A 17,635-nucleotide genomic window follows, 5' to 3' on the forward strand; every position below is an offset into this window, starting at 1 on the left:
TCTTAGTATGACTTTTGGTTTCTAGGATTGGATACATTGGTTTGTAGAGGTCTCACACTATGAGAAGTCAAATATGCTTGTCATAAGCAGCCAAACAGAAGAAATCAATTGAAGAACAATTCATGCTACACGTTAAGGAATAAAATGCTTTTTAGGTACCTTTTGTTGTTGTTGTTGTTAAATCAAGAAGTCTAGGAGCAATGCAAAGTAAAAGCATAATAACACTACTTTGCCAGCACAAGGCAATTAACTAAATGGTCTGTGTGTATTAACTCCCAGTATCATGAGCACCTTATTATGCTTTTGCTACTCATCCATTTATTCAACAAATATTTTCTGAGTACTTATCTTGTGCCAGGCACTATGTCAAGAACAAAAACCTACATTTCTGAACCAGATAGACAAAGATTTTCTACCAAAATACCTGCAGTCTATATTTTTAAAAAAGCAAACATTAAAAAAATAATTTCACAAAGAATGACAAGCAATCAAGACAAATGCTTTAAAAGAAAAATACATTGTGCCATGAAACAGGGCACCCAACCTGGGAGAAAGAGAAGGCTTCCTGGAGGAAGTGAGGTCTAGACAGAACCCTGAAGAATAAGTAAGAATTGGATGAGGGGCAAATTGAGGAAGAAAAAGAGCCTCCAAGCAGAGGAAACAAAATTCTCCAGATTCTGTAGAATGAAAGAGCATGGTGTGTGGATCTGAAAGGCAGATAGCACTGCTGGCTTTGGTAAGCAAGAGGCAGAGTGGTACAAGGTGAGAATGACAGGTAGACAGGGGCCGATCACATGGGGCCAAGCAAACCAGGCTAGGGACACTGCATTTCATCCCAAGCATGATGTTCCTGCACTGAAGAATTCTAAGCATGGTGATATGAGATTTTTAAAAGATGACCAGCTGTACGGGCATGAGCCTGACAACAGAATACCAGGCTTGGTACAGGGTGCATTCAGGAGGTTCCAGCAATAGTGTAGATCAAGGATTGGATGGGCAAACTTTCTCTATAAGGACCAGAAAGTAAATATTTTCTGCTCTGTGGGCCATATGGTTCCTGTGGCAACTACTCGATTCTGCCCTTGAAGTACAAGCAGCCATAGACAATCCATAAATGAATGATCATGGCTGTGTTCCAATAAAAACTAATTGCCAACCCCTGGTGTAGACAAAAGATAAAGGTAGCTTGGGCCATAGTGACAGAGCCTACAGGTACTTGAAAAAGAATTGATAGGATGTGCTTTTTGGAGATGAGGAGTGAGGGACACTGAGGCTCTGGGTTTGGACAAGTGGGAGTATTAGAGCTCTGTTTATCGGGGTGGTTAACAATAGAAGGGAATTTGTGGGGGAAAGGGCATAAGTTCAGTTCATACTTATATAGCGTGAGGCACCTGCAGGAAACCCAAGTGGAGAGATGTCCCTGACAGAAGGAAGAGGAAGGTGGGTGTTGATTTGGGGAAGACTTATTAATCTGGAGGTAGGAAGTTAAAAGGGTTCTATCCCATAACTTTGATTTTATCTGAGAATTAGAAAGCAAGGTCATCTTCAGATAAAGAGAAGGTAAGACAAGTGTAAGACAGGAGGAGTCAGAAATTTGAACATGGTGAGGAAGGTTTGAAATACTTATTGCATAAATGGGAGAGTGGGTTGACTAGAGAAATAGCAATGGACACTGTTTAGAGCTGGTTGTGATAGGCAACCAGGAATTCACCATCTACCCACGTATGGTTTAGGGGTTTTGTTTTGTTTCTTCCCATCAGTGCTTCAGCCATCAGGCAGTTGTGCAGGGAAAGGCTGGTTTCATCCTGGAATGGAGTTTTCAGGTAGGTGCAACCAAGGCACAAGATAGTTTAGGTAAGAGAGTGATAGAAACGATAGGCCATAGACCCAAAACATGGGGGTCCTTACACCATTCCTGACCTTGAGTTGTAAGGTCATGTTTGTTTAACCAAATACACAGACTCCACTGGAGAGAGCTGCAGGGAAAGCCGTGTCTTCCCTGGAGGGTAAGAGTCTGCAGGCGAGAGTGTTGAGAAAAGAGGGTGAAGGAATAGGGATGCTTGTCGATGACAGAGTTGGGACTGCCCGTGGCAACATAGGGGAGGAAACTGCACTGGAGTGGAGGTAGAATAGCATGGATCTGAGAGCATGGCAAGTGGCAGATCACCAAGAAACGCGCCTAGTAGGGATGGACTAACGCAAAAGTGAAGAAGGCACATTTACATCTCCAGTGTGTCTTGGAGGCTGCCGAGCATTCAGACTTACCACATTTCAGTTGAGGTGTAAAAAAATAGAAAGTGGACATGGTAGGGCCAGGCCTGCCTCTGCTGATGGTCTGTAAAGGTTGACAGTTGTGCTCGGCAGCATGTGTGTGGTCATTCATGGGGCAGGAGGCAGGGCAGCGAGCGTAGCCTTGCATCATGGGGCATGGTGTCTGGGCCCAGCTGGCCCCAGGTCACCCCCATGGACATTGGCAAAACCTAGACCGCTCTTCGACTGTTGTGCCCATTGCTGCACCCCTGCTGAATCAGCGTCCAAACCTCTCAGGGGTCTTCTGCATTCTGTGTGTTTGTCAGGGAACGAGGGCCAGGGCTAGAGCGAGACAAGAGAGGTGCCTAGGGCACAAAATTAAGGCGGCTCAGTCGGTTGGACGTCTGCCTTCTGCTCAGATGATGATCTCAGGGTCCTGGGATCAAGCCCCCACATCAGGTTCCTTGCTTGGCGGGGAGTCTGCTTCTCCCTCTGCCCCTATTGGTCTCTCTCTCTCTCTCTCAAATAAATAAATAAAATCTTTAAAAAAAAAATTAAGGCAGTCCTCACTATCAGGATTAGGCACAGCCCAGAGAGTGAGCGCCCAACCCTAAGAGTGAGGGCTTCTCTATATTTTGTATCCTAGGCACCTCTCTGACCTCACCCTGGTTGGGCCCACCAGAAACCTCTAATATGAAATGGTATCTATGGGACCATTCACTTTAATTTTAGAAAAAGATTTACAATTAGCAATTCCAGAAAAAAAAAAAAGTTCAGTTTTGGAGTAGGTTGTGAGTCCTTGTTAGACAAATCTATGCATGCCAAAGAAGCAAACTTTGGGAAACTCTGCTATATGACGCTCTGTGTTACTGCATTTTCTGTGAACTTTTTTGATCTCTAAAAGCACTTTCTTGCAAATTCATGCTGGAGATACAATATTGATAGGCCCCGTGACATTCTGACTGATGTACATGTCTCAAAAGACTCTAATAAGAAAAACATCATTCTTTAAGGAGCATTTGGAATTTATCATAAAGAATTAATTTATAGGTCTGCTGCCTTCTGTGGAGAATATTTCCTCTACTCTGGCATGAGATAGAGGTATGTCTGCACCCTTCGACGGCAAGGGAACACAGATACCCTCAGTCCTTGAAGTCAGGCTCTCTATCCTCAGAGACCATCGTCCTGAGATGAGTCATCTTGATTGTAAACCAGGCATTAAATAGGCAGAATTAGCATTTTCAAAATGATGGGCAGATTTCCAAAGTAGGGCAAGTTGATTCCTAAGGAGTCTCCTTTGGGCTCTAGAATTCTGAGCTCTCGGCGTCTTGTGTTGGCTTTCATTCTTTTGTTTCTTCTCTATTTCCAGGTGGTCTGATTGTCTCAGTTACAAAAACAAATTATTTAAAAGCAATTTAGGTTATTTGCTTTGTTGATAAGTACACAGTAAAGCAGAAAAGAGGATTCACTGCTCCCTGGATTCATGAAAAAAATTTAACAAATAGAGCAAAGCATTTAACTATTTTTTAATGGTTTTCTATTAACCAGAAATGAGGAGGACCCCATGACTTAAATAAAGGCCAACCAAGAGCATGATCCCTGGGGCTCTTTTCAAGAGCAGCCTTAGAGGAACCCACTCAGATGGGCAATTAGAAAGAAGGAGGTCGCTATTAGCATTTGCTAAAACAAACAAAAACAAGCTGTTCTCATATATTTTCCAATAGACAATGACTGGCTTTTTTCAAGTCCACTGTATTGTTTCTTCAAAGGTTCTGCTTTCTGTGGACCAGTATATCACTCCTGAACGCAGCAGAGATGCAAAATGCATTTCTTATGTTTGGCCCACTAATTCATACATCATGTAAATAAGTTGTTAATGATGATTCATCAACTGCCTTATCTACTGCCCTTGGTGATTCTTGCTGTACACTGAGATGAAATGTAAATCATCTTAGTCATGTATTTTCTGTGACGAACTGAAATGGCCATTCAAAGAGCTATTGCTCTCACCTTCTCTCATTTGGAGAGACCTTTATAGTTTTTCCAAGTATTTTTGCATCTATGATTTAGTGGGGGACTTGAGATCCTAATGAGATCTTTCGAGGCAAGTGTTATTACCCCCATTTGAGAGAACCTTGCCTGAGGTAACCCCACCCTTTACTGAGTTACCGCAGAACACCGCACTGATCTGTGGCTTTTGTAGGCTGGGTATCATTACCTGGCTTTCATTTCCGTGTCCATTTCAGTTGTCCTGGTAAAGACAGATGCTGAGATTGACAAAAGAGACAATGAAGAGTGAACGTAAAATTAAGAAAAGGACACAACAGCAGCAACAACAACAACAACAAAAACAGAAGAGAGAGACTAGTGTTATGTTTATTTTTATAATTGCTTTTTTGGAGATTATTAAATGAAGATATCCGGAAGGAGAAGTATCTGATGAAGGAGTAAAAATAGCATATGACTGACTTGGAATGATGCCTTTTCATAAGTAAGTAGAGCAGAACTGAACAAGGAGAATAATCAGCAGGGGAGATAGGAGTTAGGAATGAGAATGTGTTGTGCACAAAATGAGGAGTTAGGAAATATCTTACCTAAATAGTCTACCAATTTAGATGCACAGTGATTTGACTGAATTGGAAGGGCCACTGGGGGAGGACACAAGCTTCCCAATTTCTGGAAGGAAAATATCTTTTACAAGTGTACCAATAGGATCGAAGCCCCAAGCCCCGAGAAGATCCCCATGTCCTATCTCTTGTGTAAATTCAAAATAAAGACACTGGCCAACTAGAAAACAAAACCTATGCGCATGTGGAACTTTAGATATGCTGATCAGTACTGGTTATGTTAATCAAAGCTGAACCTCTCTGTCTCTCTTCAGTAGCCTGGTTTTACCGGTGCCCTGAGCATATAGGGTAATTCAGCACTGGACAGAATTATTGAATCATCTATATAAATTGTGAAAATAATAAGCACTATCTGGTCTGCACTTGCTAGTGTATCATTCATTTTTTCCTGCCAAAAATTTTATTAAAAAAAAAATTACCCTGGCAACCATGCTTACATAGTATAAATGGAAGGCTGAGTCAAAGATAAAATAATGGATGATTTAGCCACCTAAATAAATAGAAGGAGAGATAGTATATTCTGTATGGGACAGCCCCCTAGGAGAAAATCATAAATTCTGCATGTGCCATAATATTGTACAACACTGAAAACAACAAAACACATTTGCATAAGTTCCAATGTCATGCTTGCGGACACAGTGAAACTCATCTTTTTCAATATACACAGGATGAAAAGTACTTAAATTGTTCCCCTAAACAAGTATTTTAAAACAGGATACATCACATGTAGGTCCATTTTGTGTATTGGCTAATAAAAGATGTGGTCTGAGAATAAATATTACAAAATTTTCATCAAGGTTTAAAATAAAATCTATTGGCACTAAGACCAAACACTAGAGTATGATCTAACTCGGGCTCCCTCCCATTTTTAAAGTCACTCTATTTCAGTATTTCTTCGGATATGCTCTGTGGGTCACCCAAGTCACAATCACAGGGCACAGGTTAAACATGCAGTATCCAGAGCTGCCCTGCAGATTCAGCATATGATGATCTCAGGGGCTGACGCCAGGGTATCTGAATTTTCAAATCTCCCAGTGATCTTTAAACACATTCCAAGTCAGGATCCAATGAATGAATGCTTTACTGTCATTGTTCCTCAGGTGCTCTTCTTAAACCCTTCCTTGGCCACTGGATGGCTCATTCCAATGTGAGTTCCTGAATGGAAGAGTTAGTGGCCAGGAATTTCCAGAGGAAAAAAAGGGAGGCTCATTAGCTGGGTAAACGGGAAGCTAGAACCTGTTCTGGAGAGAAAATGAACCCACAGAGGCTTCCCAGAGGAGGGAATCAAGCCAGTTGTTGACAAAGTCTCCTTCTCGTCCCAACACACTTGGGGGAGCAAGATGGGAAGCGACCTTCAAGATTTCATTTGAGTTGGTGATGAAACTTCAATTCAGTTAGAGCTGCCTGGTTGGGGTTGTTTCTTCTTCACCTAAGAGGAAAGCTCAGAGGTAAACCAAAGGTCGCTGCAGCCCGTGGGGATCTCCTTGGAGTCCCCTAGAGTACGCTGCATTCTTTTACCTATCATTGATAGATTATGGCCCAGACGAATACATGTTTTTTTCCTTGGTTCATTATTTTAATCTTCTCTTGTCCCTAACTAAGCCTTAGATTTTCTAAATCCAACCTCCTCCTCCAAATCATGTATATTATGAGTAATAAATTAAAACGGCAACTTGGATAGAAGTACTAATCTGTGACTAAATATTTAACAAGGGGGCAGGAAAAATTTACATTTTGATCTTCAAACACTGGAAAATAAATGCCCTCAGTTGTGAGTTTTCCAAACTGGCGAGACTGCAAGGGCAAAAGAAAATTTCCATGCATTTGACTGACCCCTTGAGAGGTGAGCTATTATTAGCAGCAAGACCTTGCCAAAAACTATCTGGAAAATATTGGATGAAAAGTGATTGAAACTAGAAGTATTTTAAGCTGGTCAGCAGAGCCATGTCTGAAGGAGACAGATGAGCAAATATTACATATGCATAAATAATATTTATATATAGTATTTATGCCTGCATATAACACATATAACATATCATATATATCTGTATATTTAATGATTCCTTTTAATCCAGCAAATATTTATTGAGTGGCTATTAGGGGTTATGCACTATGCCATGCTAGGTTTGGGGAACACGAATAATAAGATCTAGGTTCTTTTTCCTCCAGGAACTCACAAACTGGAAATGTGTGAGGGAACACTATGATTCCTACAACTTAATACAACCTGACAAGGGCTATATTAGCAACTTACAGGAGGGTTAATAGAGGAGAAGAAACCTGAGGTTGGTGCCAGTGATCAGAGAAGCCTTCCCAGAACAGGTGACATTTAACTCTTTGGGATTTCAGCAGACACAGAAGTGTGAGAATGTCATCCTGGCAGAGGAAACAATTTGCAGGTTAGGAGTACATGGCTGGAATGAAGGAGCTGGGGATGCATTGGGTAAGGAATGGCCGCGCTTATGGTTTGAGTGATAAGTTCATTTACATATTCATTTATTCAGCAAACTTTCAGTGGGTGCTGAAGGAGGTAGGTGCTGGGTACAGAGGCTGAGGAGACAGGTTTTGCCTTTTCGTGGTTCATGTGCTAGGAAGAGAGTGGTGGAATATGGGACTGGGACTGTGAAACAAACAGGAACCACCAGCCTTGTCTGATTCTAGAAGGATTTTCTGTGGTGTCCCAATAGTACCTTCCTGGGTAATAGCTGCCATTTCATCCAGCACCTCCTAAGTGCTGTGCTGAGTAGCTGTGTCACTGCCAGTCCTTACAATCCTAGGGCGTAGGTATTTTCTCTATTTACAGAAAGGAAGAGAGAAGCTCTGGGTGCCTGACCTTGCACAACTTACACTATAGGAAGCTTGGATTTCTGCAGACATTGATCTCAGTGGCCTGGTAATTATAAAAGCTGAAGAACAGTTATTCAAGTACTTCCCCACCCCAGCCCCTGTGGAAAATACCATCTCAAATGCCTTGGGACTCCCCTGGCCTCTGATGCTGCGGGACAGCTCTGCACAATCTGTGCAGGTGATCTATGTCGGTCTGCTCTTCTGAGAGACCAGAGCTTATTGCCCTGCTGGGCTGCCCTGGATCCCTGCCCCACCCCACCCCACCCCATCCCCATCCCCCCAAAGCAAAGATTTCCAATTACTGCTCTGCAGCAAACGTCAAAAGCATTATTCAACTATTCATTATCCCAGGTTTTCTAATTTTTCATATGTTTTTAACTCTTATCTGCTAGCGCTTGAAAAAGACCAGCTTTTTCCTCTTAAGAGAGCTTAATTTGCAGAGCTGTGCAGTCTCCCTATTATGTTCTTATCATCCTCTCCCTGTGGTAGGCAGAATGACAGGGATGACAAAAAAAGAACCAAAAATATTTGAAGGGCTTCCTGAAATCCACGGGATTGGAGGATCCAAAAAGCCTGAGGCTTCTGTTCCTCGACTGACCTGGAATAAGGCCAAGGGCGATCGGCATTAGCTCTCACAGTCCACTCAAGCAGGGGCTCTTGGCTAGTTGTCCCAGGGACCAAAACCACCACTCCAGGGCTATAGGACTTTGTCTCTGAGGATTTCTCTCAGGAGCTTAACTAGGGGATTAAGCAGCTCTGAGGTGCCCAGAGGTTACCCCGAAATTCCCATACCAGTGTTAAATCAGTTTGGGTATCAGAAGAACCAGAGGCCAAAGCTTTCTTGGTGTGGGTGGTTAGTCCTTCCCCCATCTCCTTTGGCCTCCCCACCCCATTCTTGTGTAAGGCAATTGACATTTTTCTCGACGCTATGCAAAGGCAACTTCAAGTCCCCTAGCTCTCTCTTTTTCCACCTAGATGGCGCCCCAGGCCCCGCCATCTGGAAATTCTGAGCCGCCATCTCCCTGGATCCTTTCCTCCCAGGATCCCCAGGTTTCTGAAGACAGCGCACCAGGACTCCGGGTTCACCCGGAGGGACACTGCACGCGGTGTGCCTCGCTCGGGGGGGAATCCCCGCCCACCCTGTCATTCCTGTAGGGGAATCCCCGCCCCCCGTCCCTGTCACTCCGGGAAGGGAGTTCCCGCCCCTCGAATCTACCAGAGGGAGGGAATCCCCGCCCATCCTGGAGGCTCCGTGGATCCCCAGCGCCGCGCAGCTGGGAGAGCTGGGCGCCGGTGCGTGCCGGCCGCGGGCAGAGAGACGCGGTGGGGTGGCGGCTGCAGGGACCCGCCGAGCCGCGGGCGCCGGGGGTTGCGCCTCCCGCGGCTGAGGGCGAACCGCGTCGCTGCAGCTACAGGCAGGCGCGGCGGCGGCGGCACCGGCGGTGGAAGCAGCGGTGGCGGCGGCGGCGGCGGCGGCGGCGGCAGCGCGGAGACCCGCCGGGCGGCGCCTGGGTCCGGACACACGAGGAGCAGCGGGAGGCTCCGCCGAGCCGCGCGCAGGTGAAGCGACCGTCCCGCTGCGGCCGGGACGCGGGGCTTCGGATGGGCGGGGGAGGGGCGGTCTGGCAACCCTCCTTCCCACCCCTCCACCCCCCGAGACCGAGCGAGCCCGGGAAAGTTTAGTGACAAATCCCGGTGCGGGAACCCCAGCCCCGGCACCGCGGTGTGTAGGGAGCCGAACCCGGGTTGGGCGGCTCAAACTCCCCTCGTATCCGGCTGGGGGCGAGCAGGACGCGGCCACGGGAGGAGGGCCAGCGAGAGCGGGATGACCCGAGCCGCACTGCTGGGCACACTCAGGACAGGGCCAGGAGCCCCTGCCCGGGCCTGCGCCCCGGGTCCCCCATACCTGGGCCGTCGCCTGGTCCTCTCCTCCAGGGCGGAGGTACTCAGGCTCCCGCGCTTCCTCATCTCTCGCCGGGTTTGTGCCCGCGCAAGAGACGCGCGGGTAAAGGGAACGGAGGGGGCGCGCAGAAAGCAAGGACGTCTTTGGGGGCAGTATTGGCATCTCCCAGGGAGATGGGGAGCGTACACATGAGGAAATCCTGCTTCCCTGTGAAGTCGAGTTCCCCCTAAAATCTGGCCTTGTTCCTTTCTCTCTACCCCCGCCTTCTCTCTCTCTCTCTCTCTCTCCTCTCCCCTCACCCCTCTCCCCTCACCCCTCTCCCTCTCAGGTTTGCGTTGATGTTTTAGGTCTTTGGGTTGCTTGTCTTCCTGCAATGCTAAACTGAGTAGGGGAGGGTCCAGGGTCCCTGACTGGAGTTTGCCAGAAGCCTGTCCTCAGAGGCCTGATCAATGTAAAGACCTTGATAAGAGACCCTGGAGTGTAAGAGGACAGGTCTGGCATGGGCTGGTCTCAGAGACTGGAATGGCAGGCACGAGGGCATTCCAGAGCTGCCCTGCACTGGGACTGGAGGTGGCCGACTGCCGAGGGAAGGAGCCTCATCTGTCTCCCGCCGCCGGCCTGGCCTCTGCCTGCCACAGAGTTAGGTGCTTTGGGTGGATGTGCTTCCCCTGACAAAGCACGATGAAGCTGGAGGGGATCCCTGAGTGGCTGCAGAAAGTGATACCGTGGATCTGCTTCTAGAGAGAGCTCCCCAGGACCTTCCGTGCTGCTAGTCCTTCCCCACTGGGGTCTCCCACATTCAGCCTGCTCTGGACGGGCTCTCTCCCAGCTTGCTGTTTCCACTGGGCCAGCTAACCGCCTCCCACCCCCACCCCCCGCGGTGGCTTCTGGGTGGGTGTCGAATAGGTCCAGGTTAGCAGGTGTGGTGTGGGAGGGTTGCTTGCGGGGGCAGAATAGAATGTCTCCGAACACACCCCTGGCTGTAGGTGGTTGTTCTAGCTTCATCAATTCCTTCTTCCACTGCTGCTCCACTCATAACCACATAGTGGTGTGAGTGTGTGTAGGGGGGTGGGCAGACAGGGAGATGGAGGAGTGGGGGGATGTGCTAGGAGGGGAAGAATCAGAGCCGTGTAAAGTATATACATTCACCTTCCCTTGACATAGTTAATATGCTCCTGGAAAAATATTGAATTATACTTTAAATCTTTGTCATTAAAATAGATTTTGCATGCACTTAAGGCAGTTTACTATTTAAGGAAACTTATGATAATTTCTCTATTCATTTCAACCATTTTATTTTTGGGGTACCTGTGGTTTGCACTGCATAGGCCCTCAGAGGTTCCTGGGGATGCGCAGGGGCTCCCTCCTTGAGCTCAGAGTTTCAGTCTGTCAGGAGAAGGGAGATGAATAAACTGACAGCTCCCACCCAAACCAGTGCGTGTATATAGGCATGTAATAGGCGCCCTGTATTTATTGGATGATGGGGATGATCTAATGAATAAGGTACCCGAAGAATGGTCCAGATAAAAACACTTTAGAAGGACAGAGGAGAAAGAAGTCACTTTTGACTGAGGAGATCTGAAAGGCTCTATGGAGGAGAACTGAGATAGAGAAGCTGTGGGCTGAGGGGTTGATCCTGAGTGAGGATGTGGCCCCAGGGATATGATGGAAGAAGAGGCTGGCCTGAGGTCTTGGGGAAGCTTAGTTCTGCAGCTGATAGGGAAATATTTGGGATTTTTGAGCTAGGGATTGTCGCTTTGTGCTTCAGGGAGATGAATCTGATCTCTGGCAGAAAGAATCAGAACTGGGAGAGATGGGAGGTGAGTTGTCCAGGGAGAAGGTTATTGTAATAAGATGAGCACAGGAGGTCATGGAAGTCTGACAGCAGGCTGTGGGAAGAAAGGAAAAGTTCATTAGACATGGCCTTGAAGTATGGGCACTACTTGGATTTGGAGTGAAGAAGAAGCAAAAATCACCTGGAGGCTCGGCGGGCATGTGAATACATAGGTGACTGAAATAGGGAGTTTGGAGTTTTAACATTCAGCAAACGAGCAGCCTGAAGAAACCCTTCCAGACCCCTCCTCCCTCTTCCCACTTCTACTCAGTCTCCCAGACCTATCAGTGGCTCCCAGGATGCAGAATAAATTCCAAATCCTATGTGCCTCCTCAGACTTCTTTCCTGCTATGTCCCTAACACACACACACACACACACACACACACACACACACACACACACACACACACGAGCTGTAGACCTCCTGACCTGTCATACTCTCTGCCTCTACAATGCTGACTTGCTGGGGGTGGTAGTGGGAGAATTGAGGTCCTGGAATATCCTTTCTTCCCTGATCTTCCTGATGAACCACTTCTTACTCTTCAAGATCCAGCTCAAGGGTCTCCTCCTCTGTGATTCTCTGTCTTTCTCTCCCAAGTTGAGCAGTCTTACCTTTGGACTTGGCTCTACAGAGCCTGTTGGCACACTTATCATGCTGCCCTGGGCCTGTTTCTTTAGGACCATATCTTATTCACGCCCAGATAAGGCCTCCACCAGCCGTCCGCTAGCTTCCTCAGGGAGAGAGGCAGAAGCAACACTCCATGACCTCCCTCTCCCCACCACCAGCTGATTGTACTTGGTGTTGTCCCAGACCTGGTAGGCTGGACAAGATAACACAGAGCTGCAGATACTCCCTTGGCCCAGATCACGTGGGCCTATGTAACTTAGACTATGGTGTGTGTGTGTCGGGGGGTGGGGGAGGTCTCTGTTGGAATGTGGCCTCAGGGCCCTCTTACTGCATCAGTCACAAGGGGAAGCGTCCCAAGGAAGATGAACCCATAAAAGGTCAGGACAAAACTCAAAGAGAGGCTGAATCTCTAAAGACAGACTTGGAGACTGGACAGTTTTTAACCTCTTTCTTCTGCCTTCAAAAGTGTCTCCATAGGACCATGTAGGATGCGGCAGGCAAGCCCCTGAGGGAGGTAGGCAGGCAGGTAGAGGCAGGAATGTCTGAGAAAGGCCAGTCTTCACAAAGACTAAGAACAGTGTCTGTCAAGGATGGTCATGGGAGCCAGGTTCACCGGATGACAGAGAGAGTGATTGCCAAGATGATTGAAGTCTGGCGCATAGACACTGGATCCAGAGGTGTGCCAGTTAAAAATAATCTGGAGGGTATTTTGAGGAGGTGGTAGTGTTGTGGGAAGGTTTATCCAGGAATGTTCCCCAAATCCCCTTCCCAGGCATGTGTGGTAAACAAAAGAGCAGTGGGAGAGAACGAAGACAAGATAAGGGGTGTTTGGGAGGGAAGAAGCCAGAGGTGAACAGGAGCAGGTGCAGGGAAAGAAAAAAAGCTGGCATCTCCCTTCCTGGGAAGGTAGGAGGGAAGCAGAGGTTGGGAGAGGCGCTGGAGAAGGAGCCTGCAGTGTAGTGGAAGGATGTGTCGTCTTGGTAAAGTGGGAGAGGTGCCTGGCTGCTGGGGGCGGGGGGCAAGAGGGGGTGGGGCAGGCGGAAGTACTGCTGGCAGCTGGGTAGGTGAACCTGGTGCCTGGCACCGGCCGAGGTGGCCAAGAGGGAAAGGAGGGTTTCTGGAATTGGGGTCAGAGGCTTTGGCTGGAGTCCTAGCAGTGCAGAAAACCTCTCACTGGCCGGATCATTAGAAATACTGAAGCCTCGGTCTCCTCTTGTGCAAGACTGGGACAGTAGCAACTTCACAGGGTCGTTCTCAGGAGGAATGAAAAAAGATCCTGAGGTATGTATGCAAACTCCTCAGTGACAGTGTCTGCTACAAAGTAGCAGGTCCTTCTGTTAGTGCGTCGAGAAATGAATAAGCCTCTTGTCAAAGCCCGTGACAGCCCAGTGAGTGTACAAGGCAGGACTTTTTAGCGGACCCAGCCGAAGCTTGCTTTCAGCTTTGGATGCAAAGCTCTGGACTGCTGGGAGCAGCCTCTCACCTCCCTGTTCCCACTTTAAGGAATCTTTCAGGATGTCTGCCTTTTTATTGTTGACTTGTTTCAGTGGATACATCTGTACTTCACATGCAGAGGTCACGTTGCCAGGCTCAAAGCAGGGAGATCCTGCAGAGTCTCCCCTCCTCTGCGCTTTGGAAGGGGTGATGCATTCAGACTTGCGAATTCCCGTATTGGAGGAACCCGAGGCCCAGAAGAGTGGAGAACTTGCCTCCTTCTAGCACAACTAGAAGTAGAATCACATCTGTAGTGGCTAGATTTGCAGAACTGTTGTCTTCAGTGGTAATAGTGCAAGATGCAGGTGGGTGAAGAGGAATTGAAAATATGTGTACCCCCTTGGTTTTATGAATGAATCATGATTATACTTAGAAAGATTAAATAAATATTCTCCCCTATTAGTGAAGAGCAGAGGAAAAGGAGCACTTAATTTGCTTTACTAAACACTCACTAGGTGTGTGTCAAATTAAATGACATTGGGGGAAAATGTGTATGATGTTTCTTTAAGGAACTCAAAGTATAAAAGTATTTTCTCAGATTATTCCTGATTTATTTATTTATTTTACGTCGATCGTGTTGTTCTTTGGGCCTAAACATAGGTCCATATACAATGATAGATCCTTCTATGGCATTTAAAGGTTTTAAATTCCCGATCTTATACTATCCATATGCTAGAAATGGGAAAAAGAGAGAATTGGGAAAGAATTCTTTTCCTGTGTGTTCTGCAGTTCTGGGCAGAGGCAGGACTGGAAGCCAGGTAGGTCATCGGATTTAGGCTTGGATTGCCTGTGATCTAAAGAGCTCTGCATTCTATTTACAAATGTGTTCAAGAAAACACTGGGAGCATTTACGGTTTGAAAAGTCAATCGTCGAAGAGGCCCTTTGTGGTCCGATAAGGCGGCTGAGCCTGGAGATGGCTTGTTAAGGCACTAAGTGTGCGGAGAAGACACATTTGTCTTTGAAGCCTCTCCAGCTCCGGGAAGAGGCCTGCCCCGGCTGTGGCCTCTCTCCAATGCCAATGGGGTCCTCTCCATCCCCACATTCTCAATGGGGCAGGGAAACAATCCCCGTTCTCAGAGCGCTTGCCTCCTTGATGCGTGCATCACCTACGTGAATACATTGAATGAACAGTGACTGGGCTATTAACTTGCACAAAATCAGAAACTTAAGAATTAGCTCTCTTTATGAAGCAATCCAATGAAAGCAGATAGCATTGAACATCTGGTTGATTAAGTTATTCTTGGATTATTTGTTTTTAGGTTTTAAAGGGTTTCTGGGGCTCGTAAAGCACTCTAGGACACATGAAGAGGTTTTGGAGAAGCAAGACTTGGAGAATTGACTTTACAGCAAAGAGGACTAGTTTGGCACACACTACTGTCACAAGCTTTCAATGGAATAATAGCAAGGGAGTGGGGAAGCAGCCTGAAGTGCGTAGCTATTCACAGGAGGATAAAAAAATCACAAACTCCTGAGGATTTGCAAGTTCTTGAAAGAGAACTACCCAGTCCTTTGCCTCCAGCTTGAAGGCCAATTTAGCTCATTTTAGGTAAGATCTACAGTGTTTTAACAGCCTCCTGAGGGGGGCTTCCATGGTATATGTGGCCCTTAACAGGATGATTCCCAGGCTGTGCCCTTTGAAGTTTTTAGCAACAGTGGAATTGAATTTGAGCTGAGCCACTTGTGGTCTCCTTTTTGTCAACATCTGGACAGTTCTAGTACTTGGCTTTGCATACACTAGACTTTAAGTTGGCTACTGCCACCAAATTGTCCATACATACGCTGTTGTCCTGGCCTCTGAAGAGTGATCATCTGCTTTGCTAAAAATGAAGACACATGGATACAATGCAGAAGAGGACCCCGACCATGAACAGGGGCCCTCTGTAGTGCTGTGCAAGTCCAAAGTCAACCCTCTGGCTAAAACCTATCTGCCAAGGAAGTAGAAGTTGTGCTGGGCAGAGAGTAGGAGAGGGGGTATCTTTGGATCCTGGTATAGTCAGGAGACAGTGGGGAGACTAGCCTGCCTCATAGGGAGCCTCTGGGCATCCAGAGAAAGGGGGTGGTGGGGGGAGCAGGTGCCTAGGAGCTTTGCTCTCTTGGCACCCGGTTTGGCTACAGTTGCTCTTAACAAGATCTTGGGCTACCTAGGAGTAAGACAGAATAAACACTGGCTTTTTTGTCCCTTTCACTGAAGGCCAGCACTTTACAGATGCCTGTCTAACGTGAACCTGCTTATCCTACGTACATGTCCTGGGATGATACTGTAATTCCAGTATTCCCCAAGTCTCTTTCCAGGGAGTAGAGAGGCAAGTGTGTTTCAGATTAGCCATAGTATCTTGGGTTGGTGCCTACAAGTTGAACACCCAGGAGGGTTCCTCACCCTGACACTCCCTATATTTGCATGCAGGTGATCACTAACTCTCTTCCAGTGTTTGAATGTTCTTTTCTCTACCTATGAAGATGAGAATGGAGCAAAGTTTAATAAAGCAAGATGTCAATAAACTTTACCTTTTTGTGTGTTCGCCAAGGGACACTTATAAAATGTCTGATTTCAGCTGTGTTTCAGTTGGATTCCCCCCTCACCCGCCTTTTGGCACAGAGTATTTTATAGAGATTTGGGTAAAACTAGATTGTGCTATATGGGTCTCCTGGTGAAGAAAATTAGCTTCCCAGGCTAAAGCAGCCATGCAAATATTATTATAAAATCACTCAGCATACAAAATTGGCGTCATTTTCCTCCACAGTTTTCCACTGCTACTCTCTACCCCCACCCCGCCCTGGTCACCGTTATTCCCAGTATCATTAGGCTAAAGGAAGAGACAGCTGTCCCCAGAAAATCTGCTCTGAATGTCCTCATCAACATGGGTTCTCATGAGAGAGCAGGCAATGAGATGGTGCGAGCAGAGGAAGATACTGTAAAAAATTGCAGTAACACTTCTCTGGACCTACTACTCATCTTCAAAAACCTGAGCAGATGTAAGGTTTATTGATTTCTTTATTGGGGAATGCTGGGGAGCGGTGTTCAGCAGTTTGTAGCATCTGAGTACCCCTCCCCCTTCTGGTCCCTCACCTGCTCAGCTTCTGGGCGCCATCTTTATTTTCAGGGTCTCTCAACATATCTGTCTTTTCCCCCATTCTTCAGGATCCTACACATGGATATGTCCAGTACATGGATAAAATTTAAAATTGTTTGAATGTTCCCTATTTGGCAGGCACTGTTCTAGATGCTTTACATATGTTATCTCATTTAATTCTCCTTATGAGTCAGTGAGGCACACACCATTATCATTCCCCTATTCACTTCCTGGGGCTGCTATAACAAATTACCGCAAACTTGGTGGCTAAACAACAGAAATTTATTCTCTCATAGTTCTGGAGGCCAGAAGTCTGAAATTTAGGCGTTGGCAGGGTCATGCTCCCTCTGGAGGCTCCTAGGGAGAATCCTTCCTTGCCTCTTCCAGCTTCTGGTAGCTGTTGACATTCCTTGTAACTCTTTCACTCTAATCTGTGTCTCTATCTTCATATCATCTTCTCTGTGTGTTCATGTCTTCTCCTCTTATGTCTGCATGTCTCACTTTGTGTGTCTCTTATATGTACACTTGTCATTTAGGGTTATCCAGATAAACTAAGATGATCTCATCTTGAGATCCTCAATGTAATTAATTTTGCCAAAGAAGGTCACATTCGCAGGTCGAGGACATGGACATATCTTTTGGGGGGACACCATTCAACATTGCAGATGGAGAAATGGCGGTACAATGTGGTTAAGCAAATTCTCCAAGGTTACAGATGGAGCTGGGATTTAAATAGAGCAGTCTGGCTCCAGAGCTTACATTCTTGACCTACTATTACATTCTTTTCTCTACTGCCTCTCATTAATGTGCTCAGTGATCGTTTATGGTATGAATGGGTGGTGGGATGCGTGGGTAGATGGATGGATAAAACAATGCTTATAACAATAATTGGCCAACATTCTCCTTCCCAGTGTACTGAAAATAGTAACAACAACTAATATTCAGTGTTTTATGATGTTGCCCCAGGACTTGACCTTGG

General features: G+C 46.6%; 1 protein-coding gene and 1 long non-coding RNA gene across 2 annotated transcripts in view; one reads left to right on the forward strand and one right to left on the reverse strand.

Moving 5' to 3' along the window:
• Positions 1-4,608: 4,608 nt before the first annotated feature.
• LOC115937522 (uncharacterized) lies at positions 4,609-9,820 on the reverse strand. The gene is made up of 3 exons (XR_004072788.2): positions 9,631-9,820; positions 7,132-7,253; positions 4,609-6,306 (listed from the first exon to the last, which is right to left on the reverse strand). It is a non-coding gene; the product is annotated as an uncharacterized LOC115937522 (long non-coding RNA).
• The window catches only part of PDZD2 (PDZ domain containing 2), a 340,075-nt gene continuing 331,708 nt past the window's right edge, over positions 9,269-17,635 (forward strand). The window contains exon 1 of the transcript XR_014146865.1: positions 9,269-9,284. The gene's annotated coding sequence lies outside the window, so the exon portion shown is untranslated. The remainder of the gene's footprint in view (positions 9,285-17,635) is intronic.

The sequence above is a fragment of the Leptonychotes weddellii genome, chromosome 7 (genome assembly GCF_054177405.1).
Source record: "Leptonychotes weddellii isolate Sample4059 chromosome 7, ASM5417740v2, whole genome shotgun sequence".
NCBI classification, from domain to species: domain Eukaryota; kingdom Metazoa; phylum Chordata; class Mammalia; order Carnivora; family Phocidae; genus Leptonychotes; species Leptonychotes weddellii.